The sequence below is a fragment of the Ursus maritimus genome, unplaced genomic scaffold (genome assembly GCF_017311325.1).
Source record: "Ursus maritimus isolate PB19 unplaced genomic scaffold, ASM1731132v1 scaffold_14, whole genome shotgun sequence".
Classification (NCBI taxonomy): domain Eukaryota; kingdom Metazoa; phylum Chordata; class Mammalia; order Carnivora; family Ursidae; genus Ursus; species Ursus maritimus.
In genome coordinates, this window is record NW_024423786.1 from 61,072,120 (window position 1) to 61,097,909 (window position 25,790).

The following is a 25,790-nucleotide window of genomic DNA, read 5'->3' on the forward strand; positions in this document are numbered from 1 at the left end:
TTTTTTAAGAGAGAGAGAGGGAAGGGGGTGGAGGGGCAGAGGGAGAGGGAGAGACCCTTAAGCAGACTCCGCACCCATGGTGGAGCCTGAGGCAGGACTTGAACTCACCATCCTGAGATCATGACCTGAGACAAAATCAAGAGTTGGGAGCTTAACTGACTAAGTCATCCAGGCACCCCTTGCCCTCATTTTTTAATAGGTGTAATCATTTATTTCATCTATTATCTAATAGATACCTAATCGATATCTAAGTTTTTTCGATTTCCCCCACTACAAAAAATTTCTGCAGGAAGTGTGGGTGGTTTTTTTTTTTTTTTAAGGTTTATTTATTTGAGAGAGAGAGAGTGTGTATGCGTGAGCAGGGGTGGGGCGGAGGGAGAGGGAATGGGGAAGCAAACTCCCCAGTGATTGTAGAGCCCAATACCCGGCTCCATCCCACCACCCTAAGATCATGACCTGAGCTGAAACCAGGAGTGGTCACTCGACAGACTGAGCCACCCAGGTGCCCCAGGAAGTGTTCTTACTGCAAAATCTTGGTGTCGTTTCCTTAAAATAATTATTTGAAATGGAACTGATGAGTCAAAGTATAATATAATTTTAAATACTTGTGATAAATATTGTCAAATTTCCTTTTGTAAATGTACCAGTTTAGGCTCCCTCCAGCAGCGTACAGAATTGCCTTGTTACCCTCACTCACCTTGCCTTGCCTCCTATATCTTTACCAAAACAAGAAAAATCTTGAAATCTGCTGCCTCCCTGTGATCGCTATCCATATCCTATCTCAAGACACTATCAGTAACTTCTTTGGAACACTGCAATATAGACTCTTCATTTTCCCTCCTGCTTCCCTTCCCCTCTCTCACTTAGCCCCCCATGGTCTGTCTTCCACAGAATAGTCCGAATTCTCCTTTTTTTTTTTTTTTAAGTTGGCTTCCTGCCCAGCATGGAGCGCCATGTGGGGCCTGAACCCACAACCCTGAGATCAAGACCTGAGCCAATATCAAGAGTCAAAAGGACATTCAACTGACTAAGCCACCTTGGGTTCCCCTCAATTATCCTTTAAAAGAAGCATACTAGTTGACTTTTGCTTCTGGTCAGGACAGGGTGGTTGTATCAGAGCAGAATTCCTTTAGAGAACAATGTAAAAATTAGATCACGTGCAAAAGCGCCCACACCCACCCACATTCACACACACTGTTGTTTTAAGGCTTCCGAAAGCTCTGTGGGCAGAGCTTAAGGAAGCAAGATCCTGGAGAGAAAGAAATCACTTTGAGGGGAGGGGCATCTTCTCTACTGCTTTTCTTAGAGAAATTCCTTAAGGAATTTTCTGGTTTGCTTGGGAGGCATGATGGCTGAGCAGAAGATGGTGGCCTAATGTCTTGGCATCATCACAGTGCTCAAAAATTGGAGTTCAGGATCTGACAAGAAAGAAGAGTGTGGTTGACACTCGGGTTTCAGTTGAGACACCTGCAGGGCTATGACCTAGGAGTAAGGACCATCCAGACATTGACCAGTCCATACAAAGCGAGAAGTCTCAATCCTGATTGGATCAAATGCTTTGACCCTACTCTAACTGCCTGAAAAAATGCCAACCAGAAACTGGTATGTCTTCTGGAAAAATAACATCATCCAGAGCCTTTGCAATTTTTCATGCTACCCAGCAGCCAGCATTTAACAGATAAACTAGAAGACAAGACTATATAAAGAAAAACCGTGAGAAAAAAAAAATGATAGAAGCAGACCCCAAAGAAGAAAAAGACATTAGTACTATTGTGCATGGACTCTGATGCATTCAAGAAAGTAGAAGGTTAACTAGAAATATTTTTAAAAAGTTTTAGGGATGCCTGGGTGGCTCAGTCAGTTAAGAGTTTGCTTTCGGCTCGGGTCATGGTCCCAGGGGTCCTGAGATTGAGCCCCACATCAGGCTCCTTGCTCGGTGGGGAGCCTGCTTCTCCCTCTGCCTGCTGCTTCTCCAGCTTGTGCGCACGCGTGCTCTCTCTCTCACAAATAAATAAATAAATAGATAGATAAATAAATAAATAAATAAATATCTTTAAACATTTTTAAAAAGATTTTGAGATTGATTGATTGATTGATTGGCAGAGGGAGAGAGAGAATCCCAAGCAGTCTCCATGCTCAGTGCAGTGCCCGACGTGGGGCCCAATCTCACGATCCTGAGACTGTGACCTGAGCCAAGATCAAGAGGCAGACACTCAACCGACTGAACCACTCAGGCGCCCCTAATTTTTTTTTTTTTTGAGTATAGTTGACACACAATGCTTCATAAATTTCAGGGGTACCACATAATGACTCAACTTCTCTATAGGTTACGCTACTCACCACTGCTGTAGGTACCACCTGTCACTGTAGAACGCTATTGCAATGTCATTGACTCTATATTCCCTATGCTATGCTTTTTATTCCTATGACTTACTCACTCCATAATGGGAAGCCTGGCCCTCCCATTCCCTTCACCCATTTTGCCCATCCCCCTACTCCTAGAAACAATTTTTAAAGAGAACTGAATGGAAATTCTTTTTTTTTTTAAAGATTTTATTTATTTATTTGACAGAGATAGAGACAGCCAGCGAGAGAGGGAACACGAGCAGGGGGAGTGGGAGAGGAAGAAGCAGGCTCCCAGCGGAGGAGCCCGATGTGGGACTCGATCCCACAACGCCGGGATCACGCCCTGAGCCGAAGGCAGATGCTTAACCGCTGTGCCACCCAGGCGCCCCTGAATGGAAATTCTAAAACTGAAAAATACAATTACTGAAATTAAAAAAAACCCCAAACTATAGATGGGTTTAACAGTGGGTTAGAAACAATGGAAGAGAGGTTTAGTAAACTGAAAGATAAGTCAGGAGAAAATAGACAATCTGAACCATGACACGGGGAAAAAAAAGATGGTAAGTAAGAAAAGAGCATCAGAAGATATGGAGTGTGGTGTGAAGGTCTAAATACATTTAACTGGAGTCATTCAAGTAAAAGAGAGAGAGTGACTGGTTCAGAAGCAATAATTGAAGAGTTAGTGATTACAAATTCTATGATATTAATGAAAGACATTAAATCACAAATTAAACAAATGACACATCTCCAGCAAAATATATACAAAAAATCCCCATTAGGCACATTGTAGTAAAACTTCTGAAAACCAAAGACAAAGAGAATTTTTAAAAATTGGCTGAGAGGGTGCTCGAGTGGCTCAGTCGGTGAAGCATCTGCCTTCAGCTCAGGTCATGATCCCGGGGTCCAGGGATGGAGTCCTGCGTCAGCATCCCTGGGGAGTCTGCTTCTCCCTCTCCCTCTGTCTCTCCCACCTGCTTGTGTGTGTGTGTGTGTGTGTGTGTGTGTGTGTGCACACGCGCTCTCTCTCTCGAATAAAATCTTTAAAAAAATTTAAAAATTTAAAAAATTGGCTGAGAGAAAAAGACATTACTTTTAGAGGAGCAAGAACAATAGTGACAGTTCATTTGCAAGTTAAGTGATGGGATCCAGGAAACGGTGGAAGTCAAGGCTACGTGTTATAACCTTTACATGATTGAAGGAAAACAACTGCCAATCTAGAATTTTTTTTTAAAGATTTTTTAAATTTATTTATTTGACAGACAGAGAGACAGCCAGCGAGAGAGGGAACACAAGCAGAGGGAGTGGGAGAGGAAGAAGCAGGCTCATAGCTGAGGAGCCCGATGTGGGGCTCGATCCCACAATGCTGGGATCACGCCTTGAGCCGAAGGCAGACGCTCAACCGCTGTGCCACCCAGGCGCCCCTAGAATTTTATATAGAGAAAAACATTCTCCAAAAATGAAGGTGGAACAAAGAGGTTTACAGATGAAAACAGAGAGAATTCATTGCCAAGAGAACGGCAATAAAAAATACTAAAGGACACTCTTTAGTCAGAAAAAAAATGATCCCAATGGCAGCAAAGAATGGAGGCATGAGTGAATGACCAGAGATAAATGTGTAGGAAAAGTACATGAATATTGACTGTGTGGAAAAATAATATCTTAGGAGTTTAAAAATATGTGAAATGTTAAAATACTTGACAATAAAAACCATAAGCGGGAGGGAGATAGGTAGAGTGAAATTACAAGGTTCTCGAGTTATCTGGGCAGTGGGAAAAGTACATGTGATAGTGGATTAGTAATTCAAAGATGCACATAATTTATTGCTAACTATTAGAAGAATAGTAAAAGAATGTATAATTATGAAGTTAATGGGGAGAAGAGAATTTTATTTATTTTTTATTTTTTTTAAAGATTTTATTTATTTATTTGACAGAGATAGAGAGAGCCAGCGGGAGAGGGAACACAAGCAGGGGGAGTGGGAGAGGAAGAAGCAGGCTCATAGCGGAGGAGCCTGATGTGGGGCTCGATCCCATAACGCCGGGATCACGCCCTGAGCTGAAGGCAGACGCTTAACCGCTGTGCCACCCAGGCGCCCCAGAAGAGAATAATTTTAAAAATCAAATTTAAAAAGATGTAAGAAAAGCTTGGGGCGCCTGGCTGGCTCGGGTGGAAGAGTGTGCAATTCTTGATCTAGGGGTCGTGAGTTTGAGCCCCAAGCTGGGTGTAGAGATTACTTAAATAAGCAAATCAACTTAAGAAAAAAGGATGTAAGAAAGGTTTAAAATAGAGACATTTCTTTAAAATGCCCCTGCCTATTTGTATTTCTCCCGCTATGACCTTATTTATACCCCTTGCCCAGTTTTCTAGCTGGATGCTTTCCTTTTCTTATTGATTTTAGATGGATATAAATATAGGTAAATAGAAATATGTGCATGTGAATGTTGTAAGTACTTTCTGGTAGGGATCAGTTTTAAATCTTGATGCCTCGTTTGGAACACTAAGCGCCCCCTTTGACCACTTGCTCTGATGTTAGTGCGAAGAGAAATGGTTGATTGAAGTCTTATGCTTTGCACCCAGTAGAAGCTCAAGAATTGTCTATTGAACTGAACTGAATTGAGAAGATCATGGGGCTGATCAAACATGGGGTGCCGCATTATTATCACGTGTAGAGTAAGGAGTTATCTGAACCAGTGACAGGAATAGTGAATAGTGAATAGCGAATAAACCGGACTGGCAAGAACTAAGAGAATCCCAGAAACAGCTCAGCCCTCTCGGAGGGGATGCCTGCAGCAGAAACGTATGCTGCATACCTAAGAAATACCAGCAGGTGGCGCTCTTAAGACGTGCCGTGGCCTTCCAGACTCGTGGGGGGCCGAGATCTGGTTTGAGCGCCTACGAAGTGGAAAGTGAGGCGTGGGGAGCCTTGAACCTTAACTTTTTGGCTCTGTGCTTCCTCCAGAGGTGAAATCCCCAAGATCAAGAGTCCGGTGGGTTTTTTTTTTTTCTATGTTTGCTTTCCCCGTGGGTCCCTGTATAACACCATCTATTAAATTCAACTCAGACCACTGTGGGTCCAAAACTTTGATGCGCAAACCAGTTACCTGGTTCTCCTGTGAAAATTCAAGTTCTGATTCGGTAGGACTGGGGTGGGGCCTGAGGGTCTGCATTTCGAACCAGCGCCCTGGTGATGACCCATGCTCAGTAGTTCTTACCTCTAGAACACAACGGCCTGCACTGTCCCATTTCTGCGCACTATGGGAGGGGAGAGGGCTCTGCCCTCAGTTTGCAGCTTCCTGGAGTAAATTCTCGCGGGAATGTCTGCACTACAAGTGAGAGTGTGAGTCCACTTCCTGGGTGACCTTGGGCAAGCTGTGTGACCTCTTGGGGTCTCAGTTTCCTGATCTGTAAAACGGGAAGAGGGGTGCCAGGCTGGCTCAGCCGGAAGAGCTTGCAACTCTTGATCTCAGGGCTGTGAGTTCGAGCCCCACGTTGTGTGTAGAGATGACTTAAAAATAACAACTTAAAAAAATGGGAAGAGTAACAGCCTCTACCTTAGAGAGCGGTTTGAAGGTTAGAGCAGGACGTCCTAGGTCAAACATTTAATACAGTCCCTGGCACATAGGAAGCCTCGACAAGGCTTGGGGTTAGCTAGAAGAAGCAGCTAGATGGGCTCCCTGGGGGAGTGGTAAGTTGGAGGGAACAATCCTGAAGAAGGTGCTATTATCTGAAAAGGAGGAGGTCAGAGAGGTGAGGGCGGAGAGCCAGGAGGAGGGCAGGTCTCCTGATGGGGTGGTGGGCCCAAGGATTGCTTTTGAGGGAGATGCGAGCCTGCTGCAGGCTAAGCAGGGATCCTTCTGGAAATGGAGAGGGGGGGTGGGAGCTGCACTCCCAGGCACGTCGAGCTTTGGGTTGTTGCCACATTTCACATCTTTAGGGGTCTTAGGGGGTTGTGAGCGGAGCTAAGAGGAACCAAGGCTCACCCTGGCCCTGCCCTCATGCAAGGCTTTGCCAAAGCCCGTTCAGCCTCACCCCACTGCTATGGGGTCCTTAGCCCAGGCTCCCGAGTCTGCCTGCATGCTTTAAATAGAGTGGTGTTGCCACAGCATCTGGAAGGCCCGTGGACATTTATGGACCCACGTGCAGCGCTCTGCTGAATGTTCTGGGAACACAGAGACAGAGCCACGCGGCCTCCACCCTCACTGGGTGACCCTGGGGAGGTCACACATCACCACGGGAAAGGAATGGTCAGTGCAGGGTCTCAGTAGCGGTTCTCGTAGATGGGGGGCCCTGCAACCACGCCAGGAGGAATCTCCAGACCAGGGAGGTCCGATCCGATAAAGATTGAGGCGTGGGTCCGATTCGCAGAGGCAGAGGGGAGGAGGGACTCATGGGACCCGTGTGAAGCCAGTTACACACATTATCTCATTCAAGCATCCACGGACCTGGGAGGCTGGTACTGGTATCACCTCCATTTCATCGAGGGGGGAAAGGAGACTCAGACCCCACGCAGCTCGTTCCAGGTCTCCCAGCTATAAAAGGGGTGGGCGGTGGCCCTCTGCCTTCAGTTCACGTGCTGTGCCAGGGTCTATGCAGCTCCTACCCTCAGTAAGTGCTAGCTTTGCCCTTGCCCTTCCCCTCCAAATACAAGGACAGGGGCATGCACGCACGCAGGGACAGTGGGCAGCCTCGAAGGCCTGGCTGAGGAGTGCGGACCTGATTTCTCTCTTCCCTTGTTTGGCATTGAAGGAAGTGTTGCTTCACTCCAGCTGAGCGAGGAGGCTAGCAGGGTTGCCTCACTTCTAGATGACGGCCCCAGCCTTTGCGGCCGAACCCACTTCCTGTCCTTGGACCTCTTTTGTCATATGGTGATTCTCACGCTTCCTGTTGACTTCTGCTTGGTTTCCGTGTGCGCGGCTCTTGGTCTGATCGGTGAGGCCCGGGACACAGGAACAGGTACCTCGGGATGGTGGGGGGCAGGGGGGCGGGGGGTCTGATTGGAGAAAGTCTGGGCCAGGTGAGGGCCAGCCTGAGGCACCCCAGAGCGGGGGGCTCCCGGTGGTCTGCAGACCCTCTCCGTCCGTGTGGCTGGGGGCACTCTCAAAGGCTGAGGGCAGTTCTGTGGGGCTCGTTTTGTCTCTGTGGGGGTCACACCAGATGATTGCTCTGGTGGCTTCCAGAAACCACATCGTCTATCCCCATCTCTCCCTAAGATCCCATCGCCTTGATTTGTCTTTTGGTTACTGGGCTGCCTGGCTAGCATTTTCGAAGCTCATAGAGAGGGTTTCTTGGGTTCAGACAGGTTTCTCTCCATGTGATGTTTAACAGCGTGCTGAGCTGACCAAGTTAGGGGCTTGCCAGGAGTCCAGCTCCTTCTCTCACTCACGGGCAAGTCACTCCCCTCCGAACCTGTTTTCTCGTCTACAAAATGGCACAGTGTCTGTATTTTGTGGGATTTTTTGTGATGCTTAATCACGACAGTGATTATGAAAGTGTTTTGTAAACTGTAAGATGGTATCCTTCAGAATTTGACGTTACTTTTAATTCATTTTCTAAATGGGTCTTGACCTTTTTTTTCGCTGGTACGATAGTTGATATAAACCCCCACAGTACAGAGAAAGCTTTTGCATGATTCCGTCCCCGAGGATTACCATGGACACTTCGGCGGATAGATTTCTAGACTTCAAAAAATTTTTTAAAAATGTATTTCGGTAAAATATACATAAAATTTACCATGTTTGGGTCCACAGTTCAGTGGCATCAAGTGCGTTCACATTGTTGGACACCCATCATCGCCACCCATCTGCAGAACTCTTATCGTCTTGCAAAACTGAAACTCCGTCCCCACTAAATACCACGTCCCCACTCTCCTTTCCCCCAGCTTCTGGAAACCACCATTCTACTTTCTGTTTCTGAGTTTGACGACTCTAGACACCTCATTAAGTGGAATCATACAGTATTTGTCCTTTCGTGACTGGCTTCTTTCACTCAGCAAAATGGTCTCAAGGTTCATCCCTGTTGTCACAATTGCCTTCCTTTTTAAGGCTGAATAGGATTCTGTTGTGTGACTAGACTACGTTCTGTTAAGCCATTTGCATGTTGGTAGACACTTGAATTGCTTCCCCCTTCTGGCTGTTGTGAATAATTCTGTTACGACCATGAGTTCACCAATATCTGTTTGAGTCCCTGCTTTCAATTCTTTTGAGTATATGCCCCAAGTGGAATTGCTGGGATCATATGGCAATTCTATTTTTAAGTTTTTGAGGAATCGTCTTACTTCATACGTAGTGGCTGCGTCATTTAACAGCCCTACCGGTAGTGCATGGGGGTTCCAGTTTCTCCATGTTCTTGCCGACACATGCTACCTTCTGTGTTTTTGCTAGTCGCCATCCTAATGGGTGTGCAGTGGTGTCTTACTGCAGTTTTGACTGGCATTTCCCTAGTAATCAGTGGTGTGGAACATCATTCCACGTGCTTTTCGGCCATTTGTATACTTCTTTGGAGAAACGTCTACTCGAGTTCTTCACTCATTTTTCAATCACGTTGTTTTTGTTGTTGTTGAGTCGTAGGAGTGCTTTATATATTCTGGAAATTAACTAGACTTTTAAAACAAATATTTCTTATGTCAAACTCTGTCCTTTAACCTTTTTTCACTTAACAATATTATTTGAGTATCATCTCTGGTTAATTTATAAATATCTACCTTGTCTTTCTTTCTTTTTTTTTTTTTAAGATTTTATTTATTTATTTGACAGAGATAGAGACAGCCTGCGAGAGAGGGAACACAAGCGGGGGGAGTGGGAGAGGAAGAAGCAGGCTCATAGCGGAGGAGCCTGATGTGGGGCTCGATCCCACAATGCCAGGATCACGCCCTGAGCCGAAGGCAGACGCTTAACCGCTGTGCCACCCAGGCGCCCCCCTACCTTGTCTTTCTTTTTAAAAAAGATTTTACTTATTTATTTGAGAGAGAGAGCGAGAGAGCATGCGTGTGCATGCAAGAGCACGAGTGGGAGGAGGGGTAGAGGGAATGGGAGAAGGAGACTCCCCTCTGAGCAGGGAGCCTGACACAGGGCTCCATACCAGGACCCCGGGTTCATGACCTGAGCCGAAGGCAGATGCTTCTCCAACTGAGCCACCGGGGTGTCCTTACCTTGTCTTTCTTAACAGCTATGTGGGATTCCAGTGTGTAGACATACCAGAAGTTATTGAACCAATCTCCTACTGATGGGTGTTTAGGCTGTTTCCAATTTATTGGTATAATAACAAGCAATGCTGCACTAAACGTCATTGAACACACATCTTTGCAAACTAACCCCCCATTATTTCCTTAGTATAAATCCTTACAAGTTTACTGCTGGGCAAATGTTATACATGTATTTACAGTCTTAGTCCATTTGTCTAAATTCCTCCAATAAATGTCATACTTTTTATTCATGTTAAATTTCATACCCACTTTTTTTTTTTAAAGATTTTATTTATTTATTCGACAGAGATAGAGACAGCCAGCGAGAGAGGGAACACAAGCAGGGGGAGTGGGAGAGGAAGAAGAAGGCTCATAGCGGAGTAGCCTGATGTGGGGCTCGATCCCAGAACGCCGGGATCACGCCCTGAGCCGAAGGCAGACGCTTAACCGCTGTGCCACCCAGGTGCCCCCATACCCACTTTTATTAAAGGAACACAAAGCAACACAAAAATGAAAAATAGCAATTCCCCTTCCCATCTTCCCACTTCCAAGTTTTCCTTATCAGACACAAACACTTTTAATTATTTTACTTGTGTCTAAAGTGCCTGTGTAACTATTTTTTTCTATTTTAGTCATTATCTACTGACTTATTATGAAAAGTAAGGGTACATCACCCCATCTATATTAACGCTCCCCCATCTTCCTGATACGGTTATATTACAAATTGTGGTTAAATCAGTGTTCATGTTTATGTGATGAAAGTATGTTATGCTCAACTATGTAAGTATTGTTCTCCGAGCTATCTAATTTATTATTATTATTATTTCCTTCCTTTTGTCCAAGTTTTTCCCCCTGGAGTTGATGGTTGCCTCAGTTTTTCATTTTCTTAGTTTTCACATACATATCACTGTTTCGTCTCCAACAGGACTTTTAAATTTCTCTCAATAGGATCAGACACATCAGATAATCTCGTAGTTTCCATCTTTTTTTCAACTGCATATTTTATTTTATTTTATTTTAAAGATTTTATTTATTTATTCGACAGAGATAGAGACAGCCAGCGAGAGAGGGAACACAAGCAGGGGGAGTGGGAGAGGAAGAAGCAGACTCATAGCGGAGGAGCCTGATGTGGGGCTCGATCCCAGAACGCCGGGATCACGCCCTGAGCCGAAGGCAGACGCTTAACCGCTGTGCCACCCAGGCGCCCCATCAACTGCATATTTTAATTTCAACCCTCACTGAAAACAAAAAGGCTCTTGTGTCATTCCTTTTTGTAGCACCATGTTCTTGTTTTATGAATGTAGTGATATCTTTATTTCTCGGAAGATATTAAAGTTTTTCTTTTTCCAGTTTACTTCTGCTTCGTCCACTGTATCTACTACTCCTGAATTTCTTTTATGTGATTTTGTTCCGTCTTTCACACTGGAGGCTTTTTAAATGTTGCCGGTTGCTTGCTAAATGTTCATTTTTTATGATCAAGGAGCTAGAAGCTGATTGGAGGCTCTGTGTGTGTGTGTGGGGGGGTGGGGCATCTTGTTGGCTGTTGGGCTGCTCTGTGAGGTAATCCAGACCAGGCCATGTGGTTGGGAGACCTCTCTAGAGCTAGTTGGCTTCTGTCGAGAAAAACTCTCTGATCTCCTGCCTGGAGGGTACAAGTCAGGCTATAGGCATTCTGGGAGGCTGTCAGGGGAAGGAACCTAGGATCTCATTTCAGTGTACAACCGTTGAAGGATCTGCCTTCCTTCTAACCCCCTTCTCTTTGTAGTATGGTGACTTAGCCTTGCCCTCTGGTGTGGCCCAGTGTGCCCTAGTCGGGAGCTTTTCTGGTTTAGTTTCTCCAGAGTAAACATCTTCCTCCTGCTGGGGTGGCAGAGAGGTGAATACCTTGGCTTGTCATTTGCTGGGGCTGTGAAGTCAGCCTCTAAAATGCTTTGTAAACATACCGTAGTTTCAACAGACCTTCCTGTTTTTAGCCCCACCCCACCCGGCCTTCTGACGTAGCTGGCACCTCCAATTCCTGAGCCCGTGTGTCGGTCAGAGGCACGACCCTGCTTGTTTCCGGTTGGCATTCGGTTACCAGCCTTCTCTGATCCTCTCCATCAGCTTCCACTCGCCAACCTGCTTTCCATTTTCCAGATTCTGTTGACACCTTGTGTCATCATTGTCTTCTCTCCTGTACTCTGTCCTCGTGGATTTCTCCCTTTTAGAATTTTTGTCCCGTGTTTCTTGTGGTGTTTCAAGAGGAAGTGAAGATACAAGTATTCAACCCATCATGGTACCTGTGATGGTTATAACATTTGCACTCTGATCTGTGTTGTACGAGAGCAGTGACTTTCTCATACTTTTAACAGCATATTGAGCGTTACCGTTTATTTTAAACTTTGCTAGTCTGATAAGCAAAAAGTTATATCTCGTTGTTATTCTAATTTACATGTTCAAAACTTATTCATGATATGGCTGACTATCTTCCTACATATTTATTGGCCATTTTTTTTTGTTTTTTCCTATGAACCACTTATTTATATCCATTGCTCATTTTTCTAGTGGGGTAGGAAAATTGTTAAATTGTCGATCTATGGCCAGCTCTGTAAAGAGGCGTAGGGTCGATCTCTTATTTTCTTGTCTATTCGGTCTCAGAGCACAGGCTTCGGAAAACAGCAGATCTTAATGACTATGTCTATATTTTTTAATGATATTTTTCCCTTCCTTGGATTAAGAAAATAATCTGTAGGGGCGCCTGGGTGGCTCAGTTAATTAAGCGTCCAACTCTTGGTCTAAACTCAGGTCTGGATCTCAGGGCTGTAAATTCAAGATGCTCTATGCTGGGTGTGGAGCCTACTTAAAAAAGAAAAAAAAAAAAGTAATCTGCGTTCACCGTAGCATTTTTGGAAAACACAAATAAACACAAAAAAAGAAAATATAAATCACCTTTTCTGTAGTTATGTACTTATGAAAATAAGAGTCATTTTACTTGTATTATACATTGTCGTATGACATGATTATTCATTGTAACTTGGTAGTCCATTGTGTGGCCATCGGGTCATTTATTTTGGGGTTAAAATCTTCATTAACAAGTTCCCCTCTGGATCATGACCCCGTCTAACCTTGTTTCCACTCTGTTATCTGCTTAGCACCCTCTTTTTGGGGGGAGGGGAAAGGATAAAAAGCAAACTTTAATCCTTTTTTGGTTAAAGTGTTACGAATTTCAAATCAGTGACTACAGACTCAACAGAGATTTTCTAGCACTTTCTGTCTTTTTTTTTTTTTTCTTCCTGTGGGTTGGAGGAAGAGACGGAGAAAGGTTGCTCTGGGGTTCTCCTTAGATTCCTCCATGGCTTTCAACCCCAGGGTGAAAAGGACGGAGAGCAAGAGCATCAGGGAGGAGGGATGTCTGTAACGAGGAGAAAACAGAAGCATATCAGGCAGGTGTCTGCAGAAGTCATCCCAGAAATACGAGCTTAAGTGAGAAAATGAGAAAGAATGAACTGTCCCTGAGTCTGCCATCAACTGTGTGTCCTCGGGCAGGTTGCTCAGCCTCTCTGGGATTCCCCACCCTCCTTCCTCATCTCAGGTGGATTTCTAAGTTCTCTCGTGTCTTCCAAGGCGCTATGAATACAGACTTTGTCACAGCTGCCGTGCGATCTGGACAAGCTGCTTAACTTCTCTGAGACTTGGTTTTCTCCTCTGTAAAGTGGGGACACGAAGAGCTACCTCATAGAGTTGCCGTGAATGGGTGTTTGGCAAGCACTTATCACAGGGCCTGACCCACACTAAGTATCCAATAAACGAAAGCTATTTTTATTGCATGCCGATCGTTATGTAAGACGAGGATAATTATATCATCCCACACTGTGTGTATGGAACAGAACTCTGTCTTCTCAAAAGTGGTTTTCAAAGCTCAGCCTGCAGCTGGGACAGATGCCAAGGAGCCCAGTACAAAGTCACCACTGGCCACTGACCTTCCTTTTCAGTTCATTCGTCCCTGGGGCTTGGACGCCGTCCAGATGCGGGCCAAGTAAACACGCGACTGTTTAGCACAGATAAGTGGGATACACGAGGGCTGGTCGACAGGGGAAGCAATAGGAAATGCCACTTTCTAAATATAAAATACCCAGGAGCGTAACAGAAGGGGACCTGAGCACTAGATGATATGAATCTCCAATGTAGGGATGCTGTGAAGAAAAACTGACATGCTCTCAAGTTGTGACGAGTGAGGGTGGAGATGGGGAAGAAGCTGTGGGTGGAGCTGAAGTTTTGCTCTTTGTGGCTGTGCATTCTTGGACAAATTACCCTCTTCTGTAAAACCAGCAGGCTGCATTCTATTTCTGTCCCCCAAAGGATGACCTTGGTACTCCTGGTGGCGTGCAGAGTGATGTTACATGGTACAGGCAGCCGCACTTGCCATTTTAATAGCTATCTGTTTATTTTATGGAATATTAGGGAAAACAGGACTGACGGTTAATTCCAGGATTTCATAGTTATGGTTGTTTAGGGCTGTTTTGTAAAGTGAGTCAGTACAGGGGTGCCTGGGTGGCTCAGTTGGTTAAGCGTCCGACTCTTGATCTGGGCTCAGGTCTTGAGCTCAGGGTTGTGAGTTCAAGCCCCGAGCTGGGCTCCACACTGGGCATGGAGCTTACTTTAAAAAAAAGGGAGGAGGGGAGTCAATTCAAAGAAAAGTTCAAAGATGATATGGAGAAATGGCAAATATTGTGAAGGTGGTAAAATGAGAACATCAGATGTGGTAGCAAGAATAATAACCCCCCAAAGATGCCCACATCCTAATCCCCAGAACCTTATATGGCAGAAAGGGCTTTGCGGAGGTGGTTAAGGCTTTTGAAGTGGGGAGATTATTCTGGGATATCAGGGTGGGCCTCGTGTAATCGAAAGGGTTCTCCTGAGAGGAAGGCAGGGGGTCAAAGTCAGACGAGGTCATGTGGTGGCAGAGGGGCTGCTGGAGAGAGGCAGCTCGGGCTAAGAAGTCCCGGGGCATCTGGAAGCTGGAAGCGGCCAAAAGCCTCCAGCAGGAACCAGCCCTGCCACCACCTTGATTTTACCCCTCTGAGTCTCATTTTGGACACCTGACCTACAGAGCTGGAGGAGGGTACCCTAGTGTTGTTTTAAGCCACTCAGCATGTGGTAATGTGTTACCAGCGGCCACAGGAGACGAATACACCGGACTTTACATGCCCTTGGAAGTGGCCCATTCTGCAAGTTCAGAGACTCCCCAGGGCAGAGCAAACGAACTTGGCCAGAATAAGATGGTCCTCAGTCACCTGCCCTCACTGACCGACCGACCAAGGAGGGACCTGACCTTGCCATGACTTAGGGCAAACTGGCCCCGGAGAGCCAGGGACCTCAGCTCCCCCAGTGAGGGTGTTCAGCACCCAGAGGGCTGGACGGGTCCTGACTCATGGCAGCTGCTACCAACCTGCTCTTTTTATAGAGGAAGAAACCCAGACTCAGGGGAGGGAAGTGATGGGCAAAATCACCTGCTGATGGGGCCAGAAGAAATTCCTGAATTCCGAAGGCGGCAGGAGGGAAGGGCTCCAGGCCCAGGGAAGGGCTCCTGACTGCACCCTCGCACCAGGGTGGGGAGCCCTGAGCAGGGGTGGGGCTCTGGCTGGGGGTGGAGGGTGGGTCCTGCCACCCTTTGATCAACTCTTCTGTGTGTCCTGGCCTCCTGCTCTCACAGAGCGGCCTCTGATATCTTTTTATCACGATTTTAATAACTGTCCAACTAATACATGAGTTTTGAAAATCGTTGAAACAGCAACAGGCTTGGAGAAAGGACTTCCTGCTCCCCCACCTTCCCTGGGGTCCTGCCACCAGCACTTAGATCCCTGTCTTCTTGTCGGCCTGGCCTGCTCCCCTCCAAAGGGATGCGTATTTCCTTTGTATGGAAGGGACATTTCTGCCATGATTCACACGAGCCCTGGGACGTTTTGTTTCTGCACGTCAGCCTTTATGAGTCAAAACTGGCCTCTGTGGAATACACACTCTTGAAAAAAGCCCGATCTAATTTCGAGCAGAGAAGGTTTCTCATGTACAAGCCACAAAGCCCCCTTCTGCCGTTTTCAAAGTGGACATCGGGACCCGCTCTGTATTATACGTGTAGGAATTGACAAAGGCTCGTGTGCAGTTTCCCCCGAGAGCGCCTGGACTCCGTAGGTTGTGAGCCCATCTTAGGGTACAGTTATAAGTGGTCAGGGTCTGGTTCCCCTTATTGAGACAACGTTCTCCACATGTGTGACCCCCTAGAAGAGCAATCCTCACGTTCCAGGTTAGCTGTGGTTGACATCCGAGCTAGTGACACACAGCCCTCCCCCCCCTTCCTTGCTGTTCTATTTGGAATGTTTTTGATCAGGAGAAGGTGACTATGATATGTCTGTTAGTCACCTGTATTTTTAAATGCTGTCAGCTGCTGCTTCTTGCTCATTTTGTTTTACTGGAGAGTTCTTTTACTGGAGTTCTTTTTTTTTTTTTTAAAGATTTTATTTATTTATTCGACAGAGATAGAGACAGCCAACGAGAGAGGGAGCACAAGCAGGGGGAGTGGGAGAGGAAGAAGCAGGCTCATAGCGGAGGAGCCTGACGTAGGGCTCGATCCCATAACGCTGGGATCACGCCCTGAGCCGAAGGCAGACGCTTAACCGCAGTGCCACCCAGGCGCCCCTTTACTGGAGTTCTAAAAGGAAAAAGAGGGGGCGGGGCGCCTGGGTGGCACTGCGGTTAAGCGTCTGCCTTCGGCTCAGGGCGTGATCCCAGCGTTATGGGATCGAGCCCTACGTCAGGCTCCTCCGCTATGAGCCTGCTTCTTCCTCTCCCACTCCCCCTGCTTGTGCTCCCTCTCTCGCTGGCTGTCTCTATCTCTGTCGAATAAATAAATAAAATCTTTAAAAAAAAAAAAGGAAAAAGAGGGGGCGCCTGGGTGGCTCAGTCGGTTAAGCGTCCGACTCTTGATTTCGGCTCAGGTCATGATCTCGGGGTCACGAGATCCAGCCCTGCGTCAGGCTCTGAGGTCAGCAAGCAGTCCGTGTGAGATTCTCTGTCTCCCTCTGCTCCTCCTGCTGCTTGCGTGCCCTCTCTCTCCAATAAAGAAGTAAATAAATAAAATCTTTTAAAAATATTAAAAAAAAAAAAGAGGAGGAGCAGCTGAGAGCAAGGGAAATATCTCAGAACTTAAAAGCGTTCGTTGCAAGGTATTTGTCGTTCGAGCTACATGTCAGATGGTGCCCTCGAAATATAAAATATCGAATGGTTCTAGCCTCTTTGTTTCTCCTCAGTGCTTCCCACTACCTGCCGGGCTAATGTTTCCTTCTTTTCTGTTTCCTTTCTTCTCTGTGAGCTCGTGTCATTAACTGCTCTATTCCTGGAGCCTAGAACAGGCTGGGCACTCGAGATGGCTTGTTGAATGGTTGCGGGCACGGTCATTCAGTCCTGGTAACTCCGACTCCCCGGCTTTGCTGCTAATGGGGACTTGGCTGAAACTGCCCGGGAGCGCAGCTCAGCCTGGTAAGAAACGCTCCGTTTCTTTTGAGCCTCGGTCATTTCATTAGGATGGTTTGGGAGTGAGCAAAACCAGCGCCACCTTGCCTCTGCGAAGGTACGTGAGCAGATCTGGTCAAGGGACAGTCACACTGTTTACGGAGGTGTGACGCCAACAGCCTTGGGGTTGCCAGGTGTCAACCGAGCTAACAATGAACAGTGTCGTGCCTTCCTTTGCTGTGGAAGGAGCTGTCACTCTGGGGCGTGGGTAGTGACACAAGGGGCTGGGTGGGAGCCAGGGCTGACAGAGAAGACAGAAGCTTGGGGGAGTGGAAGCTCTGAATTCAGGAACACCACGAGGCTGCAGGGAGTTCCAGAACGGGAGGAAGCCCACAGTTCAGGTAGGTTGCTGGGGAAGAAATTGGGGCAGCTCCAAGAGATTCATGGGAGCGTGGCAGGATTATCAGATTCCATTAATAGGGAGGGGAAACAAAGAGTTAAGCAAAGACTGATCTTCAGTTTACTCCCCCAGATAAGGACAAGGGAGGGCCCTTTCCTGCCAGGTACCAGAGCAGAACTCTGACAGGGAGGCCTGGGATAGCCTCAGCCTGAATTGTCCTCGTTCTCACCTGCAAGCTACCCTGGAAGCCTGCCGCGGGTGAGGGATCCAGAAGCAGGTGGCGTCCTCAGACAGACACGGTGGAAAGGGAAGGAACAGCAAGGAGGTTTGGAACCTACGCTGGTCGTCACACCCAATTCCTGCCTTTCTGTTGACTTAGAGACAGCGGGGAGTTGGGAATTGAGGGGACAGAGATCCTGACAGAAGAGCTGGGGTTTAGAAGCCCGAATGGCTTTGAGTAGTTTGGTGATCTCGGTGTGTTCAAGGAGCCGCTGAGGATACAACAAAGACCTCAAATGTGTCTACCTTTCTCTTTGAGGTGGTGCCGGGATCCGCCCAGCTGTTCACAGCTGCCTGGCCCCAAGGCTCAGGGCCCAAGCGGAAGAGGGCAGTTTTGAATCATTGGAACCATTCCTTATCTCGGAAGGGGAATTTATCATCTGGTTGAAGGCTGGGCATGCCGTAGACCACTTAGCAAGTCCTTCATCCAGTTTATTTATGGAATGCCCACTCTATGCCCGGCACTGTGATGGAAAGTAAGATCAGCTTCCCTATCTAAGGCATTGGCCTATATTATTATGTTCTTGATTTCACATCTCTGTTGCATTTTATATAGCAGACCTTTATCTTATGGGTCCTGACAATTTTATGGAGGAAGACAATCGCTCCCATGACATTAAGCCCGATAGTCACTCAGGGAGCCGCGCCTGCCATATCTTAGCCTCTTGCCCTGGGCAGGTTTCTTCCTAGCATCTGTCATGATCGGACAGAACGAGATTTGTCTATTTGCTTATTATCTGTCTTCCCCATTAGAAGATAAGTTCCACGGCGCTGGGAGTGCTTTTGACAGTGATGGGCTTGAATCCCCAAGGCCGAGCACAGTGCCTAGCACAAAGCAAGCACTAAATTCATAGCCGATGAATGAAAGACGTGCCTCTCTCTAGAAAACTATGTCTCACCTCAAGGTCCAAGAGTATAATTTTTAAATAAAAAACTCTATTTTTATTATGACTATTCTTATTTATTTGACAGAGAGAGAGCACAAGCAGGGGGAGTGGCAGGCAGAGGGAGAGGGAGAAGCAGGCTCCCCGCTGAGCAAAGAGCTGGATATGGGGCTTGATCCCAGGACCCTGGGATCATGACCTGAGCCGAAAGCAGATGCTTAACCAACTGAGCCACCCAGGCGCCCCATGACTATTCTTTTTTAATACAAAAGCAAAAGATGTTGCCCTGGGGATTGTAGATGGTATAGTCTGGGATTTAAGATTTGGGCTACAGAAAAGCCGTAATTGCCCATGACCTGAATTCCAGGTCCGTTGTCACCTGGCATCACCTAAGTTCAGCCTTTCGAACTAGCGAAGATCTCTCTATGTGGTATTTTTTTCTCATAATTTGGGGCATTTTCCAGAAAGTGCTGTCAGTCTTGCGTTTGGAGTCATAGCCACCAAACTACGGATTCTTTCTTTCACTTTTAATTGAAGCACATTTAACTAACTGTTTGCTAAACACCTGTTGCTGGAGAATAGTGAGGCAATCAATATTATCCCTGTGCTCAGCGAGCTTTGGTTCCTTTGCGGGGAGCTCAGACACCCCCATGACCAAAAGGCTGTGTTCAGTAAGTTTCCTGTGAACTATATGGGGTTCTGCTTGAACTCAGAGGAAGGAACACTCGTTTTGGGGCTTTAGGTATCAGGGAGGGCTTCCTGGAGGAGGGAGCATATGAATGAGACTTCAGAAGGCAGAGAGGAAGGTGGGCTAGCGGGGCTTAGGGAGCAGCTGTAGGACACACGGCAGTGGGAGTCAATAAGAGGCCCAGAGAGGAAGGGAACTGTTTGGGGGATGCAGTGGAGGGTCTGGTCGGACCCACATAGCTGAATTATAGGAAGTAGATTGTAGAAGTGGGTTGGAGTTGCTTTGGGAGGGCCTTGAATGCTAGGCTTTGTAGCTTGTACGTTGTCACAAAGGCAACAGGATGCCGAAACAAGTTTTGGAGCCAGCGATGCTCTGTACACAGAGGGACCCTAGGAAGGTTAGTCTGATGGCTGTGTGGTCTGCTGGGCTGGACCAAGATGAAATTTAGGGGGAGAGAAGTTTGGGAAGGGAGGGACGGAGAGATAGAAGACTGTGAACTGGGAAAATGGATTTTTGGAAAGTTCATGATGGGAGGGTCTTTCGGGTTTGGTGACCTCGAGAGTGAAATGAAAGCTGGGGAAGGGGATGATTAAGGGTGACTCGAGGAGGCTTTTGTGCCTTAATAACCAGGGGAGTGATGACGTCATTGCCAGAAACATGAAACTCATTTTGGAAATTTTAACTGGGGCAAAAGGAGGATTTGTTTGGGGTTCAGACGAGATGGAGGTGGCGGTAGGACATCTGGCAAATGTATCCAGCAGGCCATTAGTAACCAGCAGCTTTTGGGAGTCCCTTGGCCAGCCTGGGTACAGGAGATCTAGGCCCCTAAAGGTCAGCAGAAAATACTGGCCCAAAAGATATGGAGAGATTAGGCTGAATCAAACCTTTGATTATGAGGTCTCTGCTCACCTGATTCAACAGAGGGTTCCATGGACCCCATCTCCTCGGAATTTTCAAGGCAGGCCCATACGTACCATGTTACCTTTAGTGTGTGATGTGGCTGGAGTCCTGCATTCTCATTAGCTAGAGTTTACATTAGTGTCCAAACTTCTCGTAGGGCAGCTGGTCAACCCCTACCTCCCCCACCCCTCCCCAGTGGAAACTGGCCTCTGTTTCCTGAGTCTCTCAGTGCATGGCAGGGAAGGTGGGATGCTTGTGTGTGCTCTCAGGGACTGTGATATTGACTCCTTCGGCTTGACCCATGCCTCAGGAAACCCCTAGTAAAGAGTTTATGGAGGCAGAAGGTGGCACAACCTCACTCATCATTTTTACGTTCACAAAGCCGATTTTGTAACTTCTGTTCCCCTTGAGGCTGCTTTCAATCTTCACTTCCACTTTGCTCTCCCTGGATGGGCAGACTGGAAGCAGGGAGTGGGGCAAAGGTTGTTCACTGTTACGGCACAGAGGAAGGAGGTCAGGGGCTTTGCTATTATTGAGAGCCTTGCCAGGCAAAGCCCATTCATTGCGATGGGGCCAACGCACGGAGCCTGACAAACACCAGTTCTGGGTCCAGACTGGGTGGGAGGGGAGGTGGCCTGCAAGATGACAACAAGATTTTCTGCAGGGCCTGGCCTGCCATTAGGTGACTCAGTGTATTTCCCAGGACTTCAGCCAGGAGGCGGGGACAAGAGTTGCAGACTTTGTTTTTTCCTCTGGGGTGGGACTGCTGGGTCTTGGCAGGAGGTCCACAGGAAGGCCTCCCTGCCTAATTACCTCTCTGCCTGTGATCTCATCGGCCAGAGCACAGCTTCCGGACAGGGAAGCAGAGCCCCAGATCCTGAAAGAGCTTCCTCTGTGTCCCCCAGGTCACTGGGCTTAGACAAAGACCTGCTTGGGTTTAAACTCTAGCTCCCCAGGGCCTTGGTTTTGCAATATATATATGGCTTGAGGTAATAATTCCAGGCTCACAAGCTGCTTGTGTGGGCTGAGGGAGGTAATTTTTTAAATGCACTTAGCACAGTGCTCTAGCCCAATAAATGGTAGTTATTATTAATAGACCCCCTAACTGAGTGGGTATAGTGTGGTTTCTGGAATTAAACAATCCAGACTGGCTGGGTTTGGATCTTGAGTCCTCTTTTTTTCCTAGTTGATTGACCTTGGACAACGTTATTTTGCTGACTCTCAGTTTCCTCACTGGTAAAATGGGAATTTTAACAGTGCCTATTTAATCCACTGTGTGGATTAAATTATGAAAACCAAGCATTCTGCAAAATTACTAGTGCATACACATGGCACAAGAAAAGGGCACTACTCTTCCTGTCATTATCATGATCTTTTCAACCCTCTATTTTTCAGAGTCTAGTTCAAGGTGCTATCCTTCCTGCAGACCCCATTCATCACGTCTCCAATTTTTATTGATTGGGACATCTCTTACAACCCATCTTGCATTGTTCCCATTTAGGTCCATTTCCTCAAAAACATAACTGGACCTTCCAACCTCACCTTGCTTTCACCTTGAGGCCTGCCTTTCACATGATTATCCCTTCCAAAACACCCACAGATCCAATCCTGATAGCACTGACATCAGAGATAATTACACTGCACATTATGCAGTAAAAATTCCTAGAGTTGCTTTTTAAAACAGCTCGGTTCACGTTTCTGCTCCCCAAGCACTTGCTCATCCTCATCTCTCCCCTTTCTGAGCTGAGTAACCCCTCAGGCCTCTTCCCTCTCGGGTCCCCTACGTTGCCAGGCTTCAGGGGCCCCAGGGGGATACACCCACAAATAAATATACGCTTAGATATGCAAAATACGTAAGTGATTGTATCTGTATTCCCCCCACGAATCCATTCATTCTGATCAACAAGTATTTGAGCGCCCACTTTATGTCCAAGCTCCCTGCTGGGATGAGAAAGACCTAGAAGGGTCCAGCTCTCACGGAATTTACAATCTCCCGGAGGAAGACAAATCCTGGCATACAATGTCAGCTGGAAAGAGTGCCGTAAACTCCACGCAGGTCTCAGGGGAATGACGAGGGGGACAAGGATACCCCTATTATTCTGCGGGGTGCTCTGGGGTGCCCTCCCAGGTGAGAACAGAGCCCTGAGACAGACACTCGAGGGACCTCGGTGGCTGAAAGACGGGGAGGCGAGAGGGTGTCACCTCCACCCCGCCTGGGGCGTCACTTCCCTGACCCGCTCAGCGCTTTTGGGGGAACCGCGGGGTCCGGGGGCGCCTGCGCAGAGGCCGCCGCCAGCCTGACGTCAGCGCGCCGGGCCCGGCCAGTCTCGTCCCCCTCACCCCGCGTGACGCCATCCCCGCCGCAGCCCCGCCCCGGCCGCGCGCCCGCTCGCGCGCATGCTCCGGGCCCCGCCCCCGTGCGTCACAGAATGGCCTCGGACACCCAGGCGGCCCCTGACGTGTCGGGGAGGAGCCGGGCGCCGAGGTGCGCGGAGTGGAGCTCTGGGCTGCGGAGGGGAGCGGAGCCGAGCGGCTGGGCGGGCCTGGCCAGGCCAGCGGAGCGGAGACGTCGGTCGAGCGGCGGCGAACATGCGCTTTTGACACATTGGAGGTAAGCCGGCGGTGCAGGGCCGCTCCCGAGGGGGCCGGGCCGGTTGGCGGCGCCGAGGCCTGTCCCCGGGAAACCCGCCGGGCCCGCGGGTCGGGTGCGAGGCCCCGCCGGGCCGGGCCCGGGCTCTGGGGGCGACCAGTTCGGGGCGACTGTTCCAACCGCTCTAACTGCCCCCCCCCCACCCCTGCCCGCCCGGGTCCGAGGTGTGGCCCACGGGAAGGAGGGGCTGCCGGAGGGGAGTGAGCCCCGCGGCCGGGGCTGGAGCCGGGGCGGGGGGTGCGCGGACGCAGGCCGGGACGTGGCACCGCGGACCGGGGCGCTGGTGGCAGCGGCGCGCCCAGCCCTCCCCCGCCTCCCCCGAGCGCCCTCGGCGGGCAGGGCTGTCGGCCGGCTCGGATTCCCAGCTCTCGGGGCCTCTCCCCGCTGGGGGCGGCGGCGAAGCGGCCCACGTCGGGCTCCGGTGGCATCCCCGTGACTCCCCGCCCCTCCTGGAGTTCGCAAAAGTGTCCCCCGAAGGGTTCGGGTTGCCTGTGCTCGCCGTTTTCTTTCTTTCTTTTTTGCTGGTAAGCAACGAAGTAACCTTTTAAGTTTTGCCGAGGCAGTGAGGGTTCTTTCGGTGCTGATAATTACATTCCAATTCTGCGGCGCCTTGACGCATTTCAGAACACTCCGTGTTATCTCTTGAACCTCATCACCTGCGGTTGCGCTTGCTTCTGTTACCTCCATTTGACTGATGGGGAAGTTGAGCCCGGGTGGGGTGGGTGGGGGAGTAAGTGATTTATAGAGTACTTTGGATTCTTCCAGTTGGTGAATGGCTTCGTTTGGATCAGAATTTACGTCTCTAGCCTCGAAATTACGGTGTGTGTGTGTGTGATTTTTATACCCTTCACAGCTAGAAAGCACAGCAGAAAATTTGACTTGCCGAAAATATGCCAGAAGCTAGTAGAAAGAAGATGCATTTGAATATTTTTGAGCAGACTCACTTGAGATAAGAACTGCTACTCGGTCGTAAGGAAAATCCTACTCTGTCTGAAACGTTCATGGGTCGCTGGCTAATTGTTCTGTCTCATAAATTGTGTTGCTCTTAATCCACTTCTGAAGTAGGGTAATGGCTTTGCTAAATCATGAGGTGTGGTACATGCAGCATTAAGTCATGGGTTGAAGAGAAGTAAAGGGGAGCGGAGGAAGATGTCTCTTCTGAATTTTCATTAAAACTAATATTTAAAGTTGAGAGATTATAAGTAACAAAGAAAACCTTGGGCTGGCCCTAGTTGGAGGTTGACCTGGTCTACACGGCAGTTGCTGAATCTTCCAGAGCTGTTCTTTCTCAGGTCACTGTAGATTTATTAAATAAATTGAAGTTGGATAAGGGAAATTCAGAATAAGCGGAGACCTCAGTAAAAACTTACATCTGGCTTTCCCGACATCTGCAAAACTTATTTTTATGCTCATTTTAAGTCATGCTGAGATAAAAGTGGTTACTAAAGCTTAAAATGACTTCTGACATAAGTTCCTGATCACTTCCTGAGGTAGAAGAAGAAATTTGATGGTCAGGACTGAAAGGGAGATCGTATTTATGATCAACTTTGAAAAGGAAAAAAATTCTGTAAATGTCACCTTTAGAAGTAGATGATTTTGGTTGAGAGGCACGTATCACCTACAGTGAGTTCCAGAAGGACTTTCTCAATCTCATTAGTCGATACTACAACTATTAATAGGTTGGCAATACCATTTGAGATGGATTTTCTTAACCATTGTGCAAAAAGTAGCTTCTACGTAAGTATAGCATTTTAGACAGTCTGTTTTACACCCATATGAGTTGATTTGTCAGTTACCATCTGAAGGTCACATACAGTGTGATAATACCCCATGTGAAAGTTGTACGTTTGAGATCCATACTCCTATCTGTATGAGACGTGGTATTGAGGGGAGATTTGGGTAGCAAGGGAGAGTACATAATTATCTGCTTTCATTTCAGCCTCAGAAGATTATCAATCTATCATTAAAGCTTTTTTAAAAAATTTTTTAGCAGTGAATTTTTCCATATTGGCTAACTTTCTGTAGCCTTAATATCTCCAGTTACATAGTTTCAAATAACGCAGTGAACACATCCTCCCACTGTAACCTGAAGCAAACTGAACAGACTGTCTTCACAGCCGGGAGAAGATCTTTTTGAGTATCTGCAGTGGTAGCAAATTTTGGTCATTCGTAAAAATTCTGATTTTTGGAAAGGGCATTTCTGATGAATAAAATCAGAGTGATAAAGCTGAATAATACTAATTGGAAAGCAGTAAGGCTGAGGTGTGACCACAAAGAAATAACTGTTTTTTTTTTTTTTTTTTTTCATTTTTAATCTGCCTCTTCAAGGCTATTCCAAAAGGTTTTAAAAAATGTTTTCAGGAATGGTGGTGTCACTGGACTATGCGTATAGCTTCTGGAAGAGATTAAGGAATCATTTGTATCTTCTAAATTCTGAAGCACATTTATTTTGTAGTCATGCTTGAGGTTCACTACTGAACTAATATATTTTTTCACAATTTAATAAAATTTACGCTGCATTTACTATGTGCCAGGCTCTGTACTAAGTACTTTACAAATATTAATTCCCCTAATCATAACAGCCCTGTTTTAATTATTATCCCCATTGTGCAGGTGAGGCGGGGGGCACAGAGTGGTTTAGTAACTTGCCCAAGGTCATCCAGCCCGTGAGTAGAGGAGTCTGGCCCAGGGTTCTCCACTACTACAGCTGTGTTGCTTCTACCCCTTGTTTCCAGGTCAAATGTTTTTAATTGGTTTCTTCTGGAAAAGATGATGGTCATTTTAGTAAAAGGTTTCAGTTGTAGATTATACTGTTTGAGGGGCCGATAAACACGTTGCAAAGTGGCCTGTTAATTGGAAAAATTGGAGTCAACATTCAGTTCGCATAAGATTCAGCAAGAAAATAGGAGATGCACGTGTGAAATAAAAACACATATTAAAGTAGTTTTCCTAGTGTTATTTGGTACTGAACTAAGTAA

At 47.3% G+C, this 25,790-nt stretch overlaps 1 protein-coding gene across 4 annotated transcripts in view; it reads left to right on the forward strand.

Annotated features, from left to right (window-relative positions):
• Window positions 1-7,167: 7,167 nt before the first annotated feature.
• Window positions 7,168-25,790, forward strand: part of NDEL1 (nudE neurodevelopment protein 1 like 1) — a 44,575-nt gene continuing 25,952 nt past the window's right edge. For 2 of the 4 annotated variants that reach the window (XM_008687998.2, XM_008687997.2), the window contains exon 1: window positions 7,169-7,299. The gene's annotated coding sequence lies outside the window, so the exon portion shown is untranslated. Of the gene's footprint in view, window positions 7,300-22,619; window positions 22,774-25,790 lie in introns of those variants that run through there. The other 2 variants (XM_008687996.2, XM_040630017.1) reach the window with 2 other exon arrangements.